Genomic DNA, 14,159 nt, shown 5'->3' with positions numbered 1-14,159 from the left:
AACAAAGTGATTTTTGTTTAGAGTGCTAACTGGCCATTTGTGGTTTAAATGAAAATCTCTTCTGAATAAACAAACACCGAGATGTACTGTGTGTGCACTGTAAGGTAGAAGAAACAGTTGATCACCTTTTGTGGGTATGTAAGAGCTTTGATAATGAAAGGGAAAAACTTTCTGTGGAATGGGAATGGCTTATAATATCATGTTAATTATGTTATTTAGTAAAAATATTGGGGAAATAGGGTAGCATTAGAAAAGGTTTTGTTAAATTACCTGAAAGACCCAAGGCAGAATGACAGAACATAAACAGCTAGGTATTTAGGGATTATAGTTGGCAGCAATTATAGACCATTCAGTCAAGTCTGCTTCGCCATGAACAAAAATGGGGGAAAGTACTGGGGGGAGAGAGATGAACTTTGCAATTGCCTTTTGGCACTAAAGAGACCTGAGGGGAAGAGGAAGGCTCTGGCAGGGTGAGGGGGAAGCTCAGAGGGGAGTGCATACTTCTTACCTTCAGAGGGAGGGAAGATAACTGGAAGATGCAGGATTGGAACCAGCTCCCATGGCTGACCTTCATACACGAGTAGGAACCAGCTCTCTGGGGGAAAAGCTATGGGAAGTGGAGAGAAAAGGCTTGAAGAAAGGCTAATGGTAGGAAGTGTCCCAGGGAGGCAGCAGCAAGGTGGCTGATGGAGCAGACACTGGAGCAGACACTGGCTGCTCATTCTAAGGCCTGGTCTACACTATGAGTTTAATTAGAATTTAGCAGCGTTAAATCGAATTAACCCTGCACCCGTCCACACAACGAAGCCATTTATTTTGAAATAAAGGGCTCTTAAAATCGATTTCTGTACTCCTCCCCGACGAGTGGAGTAGTGCCGAAATCAATATTGTCATTTCGAATTGGGGTTAGTGTGGCCGCAATTCGATGGTATTGACCTCTGGGAGCTATCCCACAGTGCACCATTGTGACCGCTCTGGACAGCAATCTGAACTCAGATGCACTGGCCAGGTAGACATTTGAACATTTGAATTTTATTTCCTGTTTGCCCAGCACAGGAGAGCACAGGTGACCACAGAGAGCTCATCAGCACAGGTAACCATGCAGGCCGATAATCGAAAAAGAGCACCAGCATGGACTGTACGGGAAGTACTGGATCTGATCGCTATATGGGGAGAGGATTCAGTGCTAGCAGAACTTCGTTCGAAAAGACGAAATGCCAAAACTTTTGAAAAAATCTCCAAGGGCATGATGGAGAGATGCCACAATAGGGACTCAGAGCAGTGCCGCGTGAAAGTCAAGGAGCTCAGACAAGCCTATCAGAAAACAAAGGAGGCAAACGGTCGCTCCGGGTCAGAGCCGCAGACATGCCGCTTCTACGCTGAGCTGCATGCAATTCTAGGGGGGGCCGCCACCACTACTCCACCTCTGACCGTGGATTTCGAGGCGGGGGTAATCTCATCAGACACACCTGAGGATTCTGCGGACAGGGAAGAGGAGGAGGAGGAGGAGGAAGAGGATGAGCTTGCAGAGAGCACACAGCACTCCGTTCTCCCCAACACCCAGGATCTTTTTCTCAGCCTAAGTGAAGTACCTCCCAAGCCAGTACCCAAGACCATGACCCCATGGAAGGGACCTCAGGTGAGTTTACCTTTTAAAATACAAAACATGGTTTAAAAGCAAGCGTTTTTTAATGATTAATTTGCCCTGAGGACTTAGGATGCATTCGCGGCCAGTACAGCTACTGGAAAAGTCTGTTAACGTGTCTGGGGATGGAGCGGAAATCCTCCAGGGACATCTCCATGAAGCTCTCCTGGAGGTATTCCAAAAGCCTTTGCAGAAGGTTTCTGGGCAGTTCAGCCTTATTCCGTCCTCCATGGTAGGACACTTGACCACGCCATGCTAGTAGCAAGTAATCTGGTATCATTGCATGACAAAGCCTGGCAGCCTACGGTCCCGGTGTTTGCTGGCATTCAAGCAACATCCGTTCCTTATCTCGCTGTGTAACCCTCAGGAGAGTGATATCGCTCAAGGTAACCTGGTTGAAATACGGGAATTTAATTAAGGGGACGGAGGTGGCCCTTCCTACTGGGCTGTTTGCCTGTGGCTGAAAAGAATTGGATGGGGGGGGGGGTAGTTTGTTTTCTGCTGCTGCAGGTTAACAGGAAAACCGCAGCACTCAACGGGCTTTGCTTGGTATGTGGGAAAGGAGGGCGCAGAAGCCGAAAGACAATGGCTTACCATGGCCGCATGCAAGCCGAATTCTGTTGCCCGGACCTGCGTCTGTGATCTCTAACAGCAAAGCCACAGGCACTCAATATAAAGATGCAAAATGCGACCTTGCACAGAAATCACATGTGCTATGTAATGTGAATAGTGTTGTTCACCGTGAAAGAGTATAAACATTGTTCTGTAAAATGTATCTTTTTAAATACTTCTCTCCCTTTTTTCCCTCCCTCCCTCCAGCAGCTGCAAATTTTTCAAGCCTCCCTCCTCCGTCCCGAAGGCTATCTCAGATAAGGCGTTGGAAAAAGAGGACGCGAGACGAGATGTTCATGGAAATCATGGAATCCACCCGCAATGAAAGAGCTCATCTGAATGAGTGGAAGGACACGGTATCAAAGTACAGGAAAGATGCCAGTGAACGTGAGGACAGGAGGGACCAATGTGAGGACATGCGGGACCAACGTGAGTACATGCGGGACCAACGTGAGGAGAGGAGAGACGCTCGAAATGAGAGGTGGCGGCAGGAAGATCAGAGGAGGCAGGATGCAAAGCTGGGGCTGTTGCGTGAGCAAACAGACATGCTCCGGCGTCTGGTGGAGCTTCAGGAACGGCAGCAGGATCACAGACTGCCGCTGCAGCCCCTGTATAACCACCCTCCCCCCTCACCATGTTCTATAGCCTCCTCACCCAGACGCCCAAGAACGCGGGGGGGAGGCTCCGTGCACCCTCCCATTCCACCCCAGTGGACAGCCCAAGCAAAAGGCTGTCATTATTTTAACCTTTTTTTAGTGGCCTTTTCCTTCCCTCCGATCCTCCTCCCAAACCCCACCCAGGCTACCTTGTCAGTTCTCTCCCTCTTTTTATAATCAATTAATAAAGAATACATGATTTTTAAATGATAGTGACTTTATTTCCTTTGAAAGCAAGCTGTGATCGAAGGGGGAGGGTGGGTTGCTTACAGAGAATGAGTCAATAAAGGGGGCAGGTTTTCATCAAGGAGAAACAAACAGAACTTTCACACGGTAGCCTGGCCAGTCATGAAACTGGTTTGCAAAGCTTCTCTGATGCGCCGCGCTTCCTGGTGTGCTCTTCTAATCGCCCTGGTGTCTGGCTGTGCATAATCAGCAGCCAGGCGATTTGCCTCAGCCTCCCACCCCGCCATAAAGGTCTCCCCCTTACTTTCACAGAGATTGTGGAGCACACAGCAAGCAGCAATAACAATGGGGGTATTGGTTTGACTGAGGTCTGAGCGAGTCAGTAACGTGTGCCAGCAACCTTTTAAATGGCCAAATGCACATTCTACCACCATTCTGCACTTGCTGAGCCTGTAGTTGAACAGCTCCTGACTACTGTCCAGGCTGCCTGTGTATGGCTTCATGAGCCATGGCATTAAGGGGTAGGCTGGGTCCCCAAGGATAACTATAAGCATTTCAACATCCCCAACGGTTATTTTCTGGTCCGGGAAGTAAGTCCCTTGCTGCAGCCATTTAAACAGAGTAGTGTTCCTGAAGACGCGAGCGTCATGAACCCTTCCCGTCCAGCCCACGTTGATGTTGGTGAAACGTCCCTTGTGATCCACCAGTGCTTGCAGCACCATTGAAAAGTACCCCTTGTGGTTTATGTACTGGGTACTCTGGTGCTCTGGTGCCAAGATAGGGATATGGGTTCCATCTATCGCCCCACCACAGTTAGGGAATCCCATTGCAGGAAAGCCATCCACTATGACCTGCACATTTCCCAGAGTCACTACCTTTTGTAGCAGCAGCTCAGTGATTGCTTTGGTTACTTGCATGACAGCAGCCCCCACAGTAGATTTGCCCACTCCAAATTGATTTCCGACTGACCGGTAGCTGTCTGGCGTAGCAAGCTTCCACCGAGCTATCGCCACTCGCTTCTCAACTATAAGGGCTGCTCTCATCTTGGTATTCTGGCGCTTCAGGGCAGGGGAAAGCAAATCACAAAGTTCCATGAAAGTGCCCTTACGCATGCGAAAGTTTCGCAGCCACTGGGGATCGTCCCACACCTGCAACACTATGCAGTCCCACCAGTCTGTGCTTGTTTCCCGGGCCCAGAATCGGCGTTCCACAGATAGAACCTGCCCCATCAACAACATGATCTCCAAAGCACCAGGGCCCGCAGTTTGAGAGAATTCTGTATCCATGTCCATGTCCTCATCACTCTCGTCGCCGCGCTGCCGTCGCCGCCTCCTCCTTGCCTTGTTTTTCTGGTCCTGGTTCAGCATAAACTGCATGATAATGCGCGAGGTGTTTACAATGTTCATGACTGCTGTCTTGAGCTGAGTGGGCTCCATGCTTGCCGTGGTATGGTATCTGCAGTGTTCACCCAGGAAAAAAGGCGCAAAACGGTTGTCTGCCATTACATTCATTGAGGGAGGGGTGAGGCTGTACCCAGAACCACCTGTGACAATGTTTTTTGCCCCATCAGGCACTAGGATCTCAACCCAGAATTCCAATGGGTGGGGGAGACTGCGGGAACTATGGGATAGCTATGGGATAACTACCCACAGTGCAACGCTCCAGAAATCGATGCTAGCCCCTGTACATGGACGCACACCGCCGAATTAATGTGCTTAGTGTGGCCACATACATTCGACTGTATACAATCTGTATCCAAAATTCGAATTCTGTAAATTCGGATTAATCCCGTAGTGTAGACATACCCTAAGATCCCTGGACTATAAATCAGTGTAGGGTATGGGGCTGGATTCCCCTTCCAATCCTTGGGAGAGTGGTGTGAAGCCTTCTAATACCAGGGAATAAAGATTACTCCTGGGGGAATTCTGCATCACTGTGCATGCACAGAATTTACGTCTGCCACAGATTTCTTTGCTTTCCTGCAGAAAAATGACTTTGTGATGGGGAAGGAAAGGGAAGCCACAAGACTGGTCATACGACCCTCCCCAGCAGTATTTTTTGGGTGCCCAGAGCAGCCGGCAGAGAGGTAAATCACTGTGCTGCAGGGGGCGGGACTGGGGAAGACCCGGCTGGTGGCTCCTACCCTGTCTGGGCTCAGCTGCTAGTCCTGGCTGGGCTGGGGAGGACGGTACTTCCTTTTCCCCTGCATCACTCCTCAGCTGCAGGGGGAGGGATCTCTGTACAGGGAGCTGCTGCCCCATCCGCCCAACCCCCATGCATTCAGACCCCCTCACACCCAGAGTGTGAGCTCTGAGCCTAACCCCCCGGCATCCAGAACCCCCCTGACAAGCCCCACTTCCCCCAGCATCTGAACCCCCCCACTGAGCTCCCCACATCCAGACCACCCTGCTGAGCTCTATCCCTCCCACACCTGGACCACCCCACTGAACTCCCCACACCCAGATCCCCCTGCCGAACTCTATTTCCCCCACACCCAGACTCCCTCCCCCGCTCACCCCAACCACCTTCACCTGGACCCACCTGCAGAGTCCCATTACAGTTGCACCCAGAACCCCCCAACAAGCTCCTGTGCATCCAGATCCCCTGGCACCCGGATCCCTCACTGAGCCGCCCGCGGCCAGGTTGCTTCACACACAACCCTCTCAACCCACACCTGGATCCCCCCACACTAAGCCCCTCCACATTTGGATCCTGCCTTGCTGAGCCTGCCTGCCCATACCTGGTGCACCTGACATGGAGAGGCAGGGCCCTGGGGTGTTTTCTGGGGCAGGCCCAGTCCTTGCGCTGTGTCAGGGTTGGGTGCAGCCTCACCGCTGAATCCGTGTCCCAGGGGGAAGCTGCACTGTGATCTCCCACCTCAGTGCAGCCAGTGCCCTGTGCTCCCCAATGCCATGCTGGAGCCTCCACATTTATTTGACATATAAAATTTGCAGAATTTTGGCACAGAATTTTACATTTTTTTGCACAGAATTTTTAATTTTTTGGTGCAGAATGCCCTTGGGAGTAAAAGATGACTTAAAACCCTGAGAGAAGAGTGGGAGGCTCCAGATTAGGGGCCAGTTGACAGGAGGTAAACCCTGAGAGTCAGCATTCTGCAGACAGAGTGCTGGGGAGGACCCAGAATGGATTAAAAGTTCAAGCCTGGGGGAGAGGCAGAAGTTACTTTTATTGTGTCTTGCTTGGGTGAGAGATCCCAGGGAGAAGTCCTGGAGCACTTCTCTGACAGAAGAGTGGGGCAGAAGAGGAGCCATGGAGGGACAGAAGATGGGGCTTGTTGAGGTGGTCCAGGTGCAGGGTGAGTGGGGCTTGTTGTGGGGGTTCTGGGTGTGGGGGGGCGAAGCTCAGAGCTCATACTCTGGGTGTGAGGGGGTCTGGATGCATGGAGCTTGGGCAGATGCGGGAGCAGCTGGGGGGATAGGTCTGACAGCCCCAGATGCTGTGCAGGGGAAGAGGAAGTCCTGTCCTCCCCAGCCCAGCCAGGACTAGCGTTGTGTGGGGCATTGATATCTTGGAAAGAGAGATTTCTGAAGTGAGTTGGCCAGACCACTGCAGGACTCGGGCAGCTGTCAATGGAGGTGTGCCAACAGTGAGACTCCCTTCTACACCCACCAATGCATGTGTACCACATCACTCATAACTCCTCCCTTCCCCTTCTGTAACCCATGTAACACCCCTATCCCTACCACTATGCATGTGTATTTCCTGGATTCCCCTCTCCCCATGCCCAGCCAATCCCCTGCTTTCCCAATGCCTATTCAACTCCCTGGTTCCCTTCTCCTCATGCCCACATTGGTCCCCAATCCCCATGACCCTGTGACTGGTCAGTAACCACTGTGCCTACATGACCCTCTTCATCATGCTTGTGTATCCCTCCTATTGTCTCCCCACCCCACATCACCCTCCTGCACCTCTCCTCATCGCTAACTCCCTGGTCACCTGTCACCCAGGGGAATTACATGGATGCAATGGGAAGGACTTAGGGGTTTACAAGGGCACAGGTGCTGGGAGCTACGTGGGCATGGGGGTGAGGTATCCTCATGAATGTGGGGAGAGGGGCAGGAGAGTTGTTTTAGGGTGTCATGGGCCTCTTTGTGCTGGCCGCATAGACCAGGGGGATCTCTGAACAGGAGAGAGACAAGTCATGGCAGCTGAGCAATCCAGTTATGGAAGAACTTGGCTGGATTCAGCTGAGAACAAGCCTCCCATATGGGGAACAAACTGGGGATGCAGCAGAGAGGTGGCTGTGCAGGAGGCTGCCTCTTGCAGAGTTAGGACAAGGCAAAGGAGAGCCAGGGAAGCGCCTTAGCCTGGGTTGCCTTGAACCTTGCGCAGTTGTTCGCAGCAGTGCAAAGTAGGTGTAAAACACTCCCAGTCTGACACAGGTGCAAACGACTAACCAAAGTGCAGGGTGTCCATGAGCAGAATGCAAACCCCAGAGGTCATTTGGGATTCCATTAGCTGAGTGCTGCAAGCCGGGCTCTGAGGATAAGGGATGTACCACTTTAAAGCCCTCCCTTTGACACAGCCAGCTCTTCTTGGGGGGAGAGAGGGAGGAAGATGGGTCATGTGACTCAATCAGCCTCTGGGAGAGATAAAGGAGAGGCCTGGGCAGTGAGAGAAACGGGGACGCGCCTGAGGGTGATAGGAAACTCTGGGACCAGGGGCGCCAGAGCCTTCCCAAAAATGCCCCCCACCCCTGAGGCCTGCCACCTTGAGACCCCACACCTGCCCCTCCTCTCCCCCTGGAGGCCTCTCACCAGCCAAGCCGGAAGCCGGGGCGGGAGCAGGACTGGGCAGCCCACCCCCTCCACCCACCCGTGGTGGCAGGGGCCAAAAGCAGCCCCCTTCCCGTGTTCCCGCCCAGGTCAGGTGCAGGGACCCAGGCTCCACCGCTCCCCACAGCTGCCCGCATGGCTCTCCCTGACCTGGCTGTAGCTGGGGGCAGGGGGCCTCAGAGCCACAGCCCTGCCATAATGTGAGCTGTGCGGGCAGCTGTGGAGAACTGCAGTGCACCCTCCACCTGCCCTGGATTAGGGGGGCACCAAGGGCAGCTTCAAGAAACTCTGCAACCTGCACAAAACAACATTTAGGGGGAGAATTTGCTAATATTAACCAGTTAATTTAGTGTAATAAGCTTAAATTGCATGTTTTGTTTGCTCAGTAATCTGCTTTGATCTGTTTGCTATCCATTATAATCACTTAAAATCTATCTTTTGTAGTTAATAAACATGTTTTCTGTTTATTCTATAACCAGTTTGTGTAATTCATAATTGGGGGAGGAGGGGCAAAAAGCTGTGCATATCTTCCTCCACATTGAGGGAGGGAGTGAATTTCATGAGTTTACGCTCAATAGATCTCTATACAGTGCAAGGCAATATAATTTTGGGTTTATACTCCAGAGTGTGTGCACACTTGAGTGCTGGGCAATCCCTGAACTGAGTCTTCCCACACAGAGCTGATTGCAGACTCTGTGTGATTCTACAGCTGGATGTCTCTCTACCTGTGTGTGTGCAGCTGGACAGGGTGAGGGAGCTCAGGCTGGTGGACTGAGCAGGCTCAGTGAGATCTCAGGACATCAGGTGGCACCCCAGAAGGGGGGTCCAGCCTGTCACACCATCTATGGCCCATTAACCCATTGGTACCACCAGAGGGTAAAATGCTCTTTCTCCTGAAAATAGTTTACAAAGGTTGACACCTTTGCATCCACTACCACAATGAAGTCAGCCTGGACAACAGGTAGTGAGGAAAGGGGTCTCGCCACTGTCCCTCCTGCATCATGCTAGTGAGAACTGTTTGGAGGGAGAAACTTAAGAAATCCCCAGTAACAAGCTTGGCTAGTCCATGTGCCTTGGACTTTCTGCTTCCTCGGGTTCTGAGCTGTAGTGAGAGTTTGGTCTGAATTCACCCCCTTTGTCTGTGCAGGGAGCTCTCACTGAAGTCAGCAGGCACAGCACACGTGAGTCTGAGGGGAGCCTTGAGTCCTGCATGGTTAGAACACCTCCTTGCAAAGGATCAGCTGCTGTGCATTTTACTATGCACAGTTGCCCATCTATAGCACTTGTTGGAATGGATTGCAGAGCAGCCTGCATGGAACTTCGGGGCCCTCCTGACCACTTTGTTTTCAAAAATATTTTGTCCTGACCTCACTGTGCACCGCAAACCAAAACCTTGCTACCTCCCAAAACTATTTCTGGAGAAGCAGGTGACCTTGCTAGAGCAGACAGGCCCTGCTACAGGCAGGCTGCGCTCCTATCCCCTGGAGATCCACTGTGAACTTGTAATGTACTGAAGCCTGGGCCACTGGACTCTAGTGATTTGCTTAATGAAGGGGGAAGAACTCTCCATGAGGCCTTATTCCCAGGGAGCCAACATGCCAGCGAGCCAGCATCCCAGGAGCCCTCTTCAAGTGGTAACAAACCACCTGCTGCCAGACCTCAGGGATGAGACCAGCCCTCCCTGCATATATGTGGCTCAGAGTAATTGTCACATGTGATCTGTGAATTCCAGTGAGCAAAAGATTAGAAGGGGAGGATTTGATAAGTCTGCCATAAGATTTTAAACCCTCCAGACTTAACACCACAGCAGATGAATGCGAGATCTGTAGCTGCAGTTGAGAAGAACAGTGGCAACATCTAGTGGCTATTTAAATTATAGCTCCATATTGCCTGTGGTTTATCGCACACCACAGAAAAGTACACCATACTTTACTGCATCATAAGTTATCTTACGACATGCTACATTATCCTTACTTTGATCTAGGCTGCTTTAGGTATATACTCCCATCAAGCACCTTAGAAAATGTTCTGGTCTTCAATTTCCCTTGTAGGCAGTACACTGGAGTTCAGGTTCCTCTTCATCTACCTTCTTAGCCATTAATAATCCCCTGGCTTTGCTTTAGGCTCATTACCTTAGTCCTGCCCCTCCCCCTCCCCCCCCCAGTCATGTAAAGTCAGTTTGTCTGGGTCCCACTGACATGATCTGCTGTGTTGAGAGGAATGACCCTCACTTGAGAAGGTTAACAGCGAATTTAATCAGAGCCATGGACATAGCAACTGGCTTCCAGTGTGTTTAAAGCCATCTGGAGTTGCTCATAATCTTCCTCACTAAGCTTTATTAAGCAAAACAAGTCACAGTCCCATCTTGCAGTCGGCACATATGCAGAACTTTGACTCCAGCAAGGACTGTACATGTGCCAAGACAAAAGATTCAAGCTTCTAGTGCCATCTGCAAGCTGCACCCTTTCCTTGGACCCTCCCTCTTACAAGTCAGTTAGAAATATACTAACTGGGCCCCTTGGACACCACACTATTGACACTTCTCCATAATCTGACAAGCAGCAGCCAGATTGTGTGTGGCCCTTGTAGGTATGGCTACGCTGCAATTAGACACCCACAGCTGGCCTGTGCCAGCTGACTCAGGCTTGAGGGGCTGGGGCTAAGGGGCTGTTTAATTGCCATATAGACGTTCAGGCTTGGGTTGTAGCCCAAGCTCTGGGACCATCCCACCTCGAAGGGTCTTAGACCCTGAGCCTGAACTTCTACACTGCAGTTAAACAGCCTCTTAGCCCCAGCCCCAGGAGCCTGAGTCATCTGGCATGGGCCAGCCGTGGGTGTCTAATTGCATTGTAGACACACCCTGTGTGAATACCCAGGGGGTGGGGAGCGTAGGGCCTGGGGAAAGGAGTGTGATTCAGGAAGAGACAAACATGTTCTGAACTAATGAGATTAGAGCTACACCTCCTTATGCCAGGAGTGAGTTCAGCCTCTAGTCTGAAGGCTGCACCCTAACTGCTGCTGAGAAAAATATGTTCTTGGCTTCCATAGCTGCTGCAACTACTAACCGATTGATGGCTTCGTTTGGGTGTATGTTGTATCTGATCCCCTTTGTCTGATCTTTAGTTGTAACTCCCGCCCATGGCTTGTCTATCTCTGATGCACCCAGCACAATGGGGCCCAGCCCCAGCTGGGGCCTTTGGGGCTACCATAGTACCACTAGTAATAACCCTAAGGGCCTAATGTTTGTGCTATTAAGACGACTCCAGGCCCTGACATGAAATGGAGTGGCACTGGGAACACATCTGAGAAGCAAGAAGTAACACAACAGAGAATGCAAGAAGCAGAGATTTGGGAGCCCATGCACGGTGGTGCAAAGGGAGGCCAGTGTTTTGGGAACTTGCCTGTTCCCCTTGTATTAAAGAAGCCAGACATTTCAATATTACCTTTCCTTTTGGGATTTCTATGGAAGCATTACAGCATAATTGGCACTGACACAAAATACGAATTGTTAATACCAACATCATGTCTGTCCTCCTTTATGGAGCAGAGTCACAGAAATCTACCACAGAAATTGATAAGATCAATTCATTCCAAAGTAAATACCCATGAAAGAGCCTAAGAGTCCATTGGAAAGAGGTTTTGCAACATCAGAAATTCTAAGCAGAGCAAACCAATCTAAAGCATCAAATATAATAAGACAACAACAACAATGAACATCGTTAGGACATAAGGATACCACCAATGGAACTGACACAGAAAGCGATAATATGGACACCCCATGGAGAGAGGAGGGCAACCTAGAGAAACATTACACAGAACAGTAGAGAAAGGAGCTAAATCCATGAACATGACATCCAGAAGCCTGAACACACCATCACAAGACCAGAATAAATGCTGGAAACTGGTGGACGCCCTACACACCTGAGGGGGTGGGAAGATAAAGAAAGATAATGAAAATTCCAGCCCTGCTGTGCTAGAGACCTACTTTTATTATACAGCGCCTGATCTCACTCCATGCCCTTTGTCATTCATTCTAATAGCAGCTGTTGAGTTCCCTGGCTCATTAAAACACCCACACAAGAGTTAATCTGTATGTGCAGTCATCCCAAGGCATTGCTCTCAGGTGGCTGCCCAGGGTCATGGAGGCTGCCACCATTAATAACAGGGGGAGTGATCTGCAGGCATTTTGCTTCCCCATAGAGATGTGTCAGAGATGTGTTCACCTCTGCTTTTTTCTGTCTGTGCATCTCCACTCTATGGGACAATAGGATGAGGGAGATGCTCAGTAACTCGCTGAAATGCTCATGAAAACCCCCTCAAAGGTTGCCTGAAAGGTGATCTGCAAAGAAAAATGAGTTGAGTTGATTTATGATTGCTTCTTTATGGTTGATTTAAGAAGAGACTGAAAGAGGCATATTTAAAAAAAAATCAGCCTTGAACACTAGAAATTCACATCCTATTTAAGTGGAGAATTAGCAAAAGGGTGATATCAAAAGAGCCAAGAGAGAGAAAGCTGAGCAACTGAGAGGGGAAGGGATTTCTATCTGGACTGTTTGTTTTCACTAATATCCATCTAACTCCAATGCCTACGTAAGTTTTTTGAATGAAGAAAGCCTTTGTTAAAGACTTGACACCCACACACACAAGTGCACAAGCCCCATTTAAAAAACTCCCTTTCAGGTCACCTTTAATATTGGAACAGGAGAAAAGAATGTATCCCACAACTGTACTATGGGGAGCAGCGTGGACCAAGAGCTCAGCCAGAGAGGACACAGGAATTGCCAGAGCAGACCCAAAGGCCATCGAGCCCAGTATCTGCTCTCTGACTGTAGCCACCACCAGATCCGTCGGAGGAAGATGCACGAAATCCTAGAATGGGCACTTCTGGAATAATTTCCCTGTAACAACATCTTGCCTCATCCAGCATTAGACCCTACCTCAGCCTCTGTTTCTCTCTTTGCCCAGGAAACCAAACCTCCATAACTGGCACTATTGTAGCCTTTTATTCTATTTAATGTTAATCATATCTAAGTGGGTTCTGCTCTGGTGGCTACAGTCTCAAGTTCAACAGAGTTACCTCTGTTTGTTCTAGATTTAGAGTTCATAGGAACACATAAAACTATAGGCAAATAACACATACAATTACAAGAGCATCTATCTTTTTAGTAATTTTATTAAAGTAACCAACAAAGCTATAAATTTCACAGCATACACAATTCCTATAAATACATGTGGTGAACTAGTTATACCTACAGACATACTCACATCCTCCTAGATGGTGTTAGAGTCTGTTGGCCCTCTCGTGGATTGACCATCAATATAATATGGGAGTGGTTCCTGCTGGAGGTTCCCATAGGAAGCCCAATTTCCCTGCTCTGGGCACCCCTTTTTATACTGTGCGTCTTTCTATACCTACATTCTGCACATGTAAATGAAAGTGTCAACCCTCACTTTCTTATTGGTTTATGTCCCCTGGAAACACAAGGGACCCCAAGTTCTATAGGCTGGGTAGGTTCTTGTCAACATTGACGTACCACCTTTGTCTGCGGTTAGGGCACGTGTTAGAGACAATATTTGTTGTTATAGCATTTTATGATTTAATTTTAATCTTCCCTGCTATACTTTCACAATGTTACCGATTAGTACCTCTTTCCCATCATCTTTTGGGTTATTTCTCAGTCATTGTCTTGAGCCATCACTTCTTGTCTCCAAGGCCTAAAATAGCTAAGCTAGAGTCTTGCAGGCCTTGGCCTACAGGCTTTTGCGTTTCAGCTTGTTTTACTCATGTCTACTACATAGTTCCTCTAAACACTGACTAATCTTATACTTTTATAATCCTACAAATCAACTCTAATTAACATACAGTGAATATATGTAATATAACATTGATTAATCATAACATCACACGATAAATGGATACCAAACTAAAATAATTGGCTACACTATTGAAGAGCTCTCTCCTTCCGAGACGTGGTTCATTAGCCCAAAGTTAGCATCTCCTCGCCTTCTCTGGCTCAGCAGTCCCACTTAAGGGTTTTGCCCCCTGCAGGTAGCTTCATCCAGGCCTTTCCCTCGGGCTGCTAGTGATAACTTCTTCCCTGCTCCTCCCTGACCCCGGAGCTCCTGCAGATGCCTCCCTGAAGATTTCTCTTTCCTCTTTATCCTCATATCAGAACATTAGGCCTCAGCACATGCTCTCCCCACTTCCCAGATCTCACTGCCAGACCCACTCTGGGGCTCCCCATCCTTGTCTTAGTCTCTGGT

The sequence above is a fragment of the Emys orbicularis genome, chromosome 7 (assembly GCF_028017835.1).
Source record: "Emys orbicularis isolate rEmyOrb1 chromosome 7, rEmyOrb1.hap1, whole genome shotgun sequence".
Classification (NCBI taxonomy): domain Eukaryota; kingdom Metazoa; phylum Chordata; order Testudines; family Emydidae; genus Emys; species Emys orbicularis.
Note: the sequence above shows the minus strand (reverse complement) of the source record.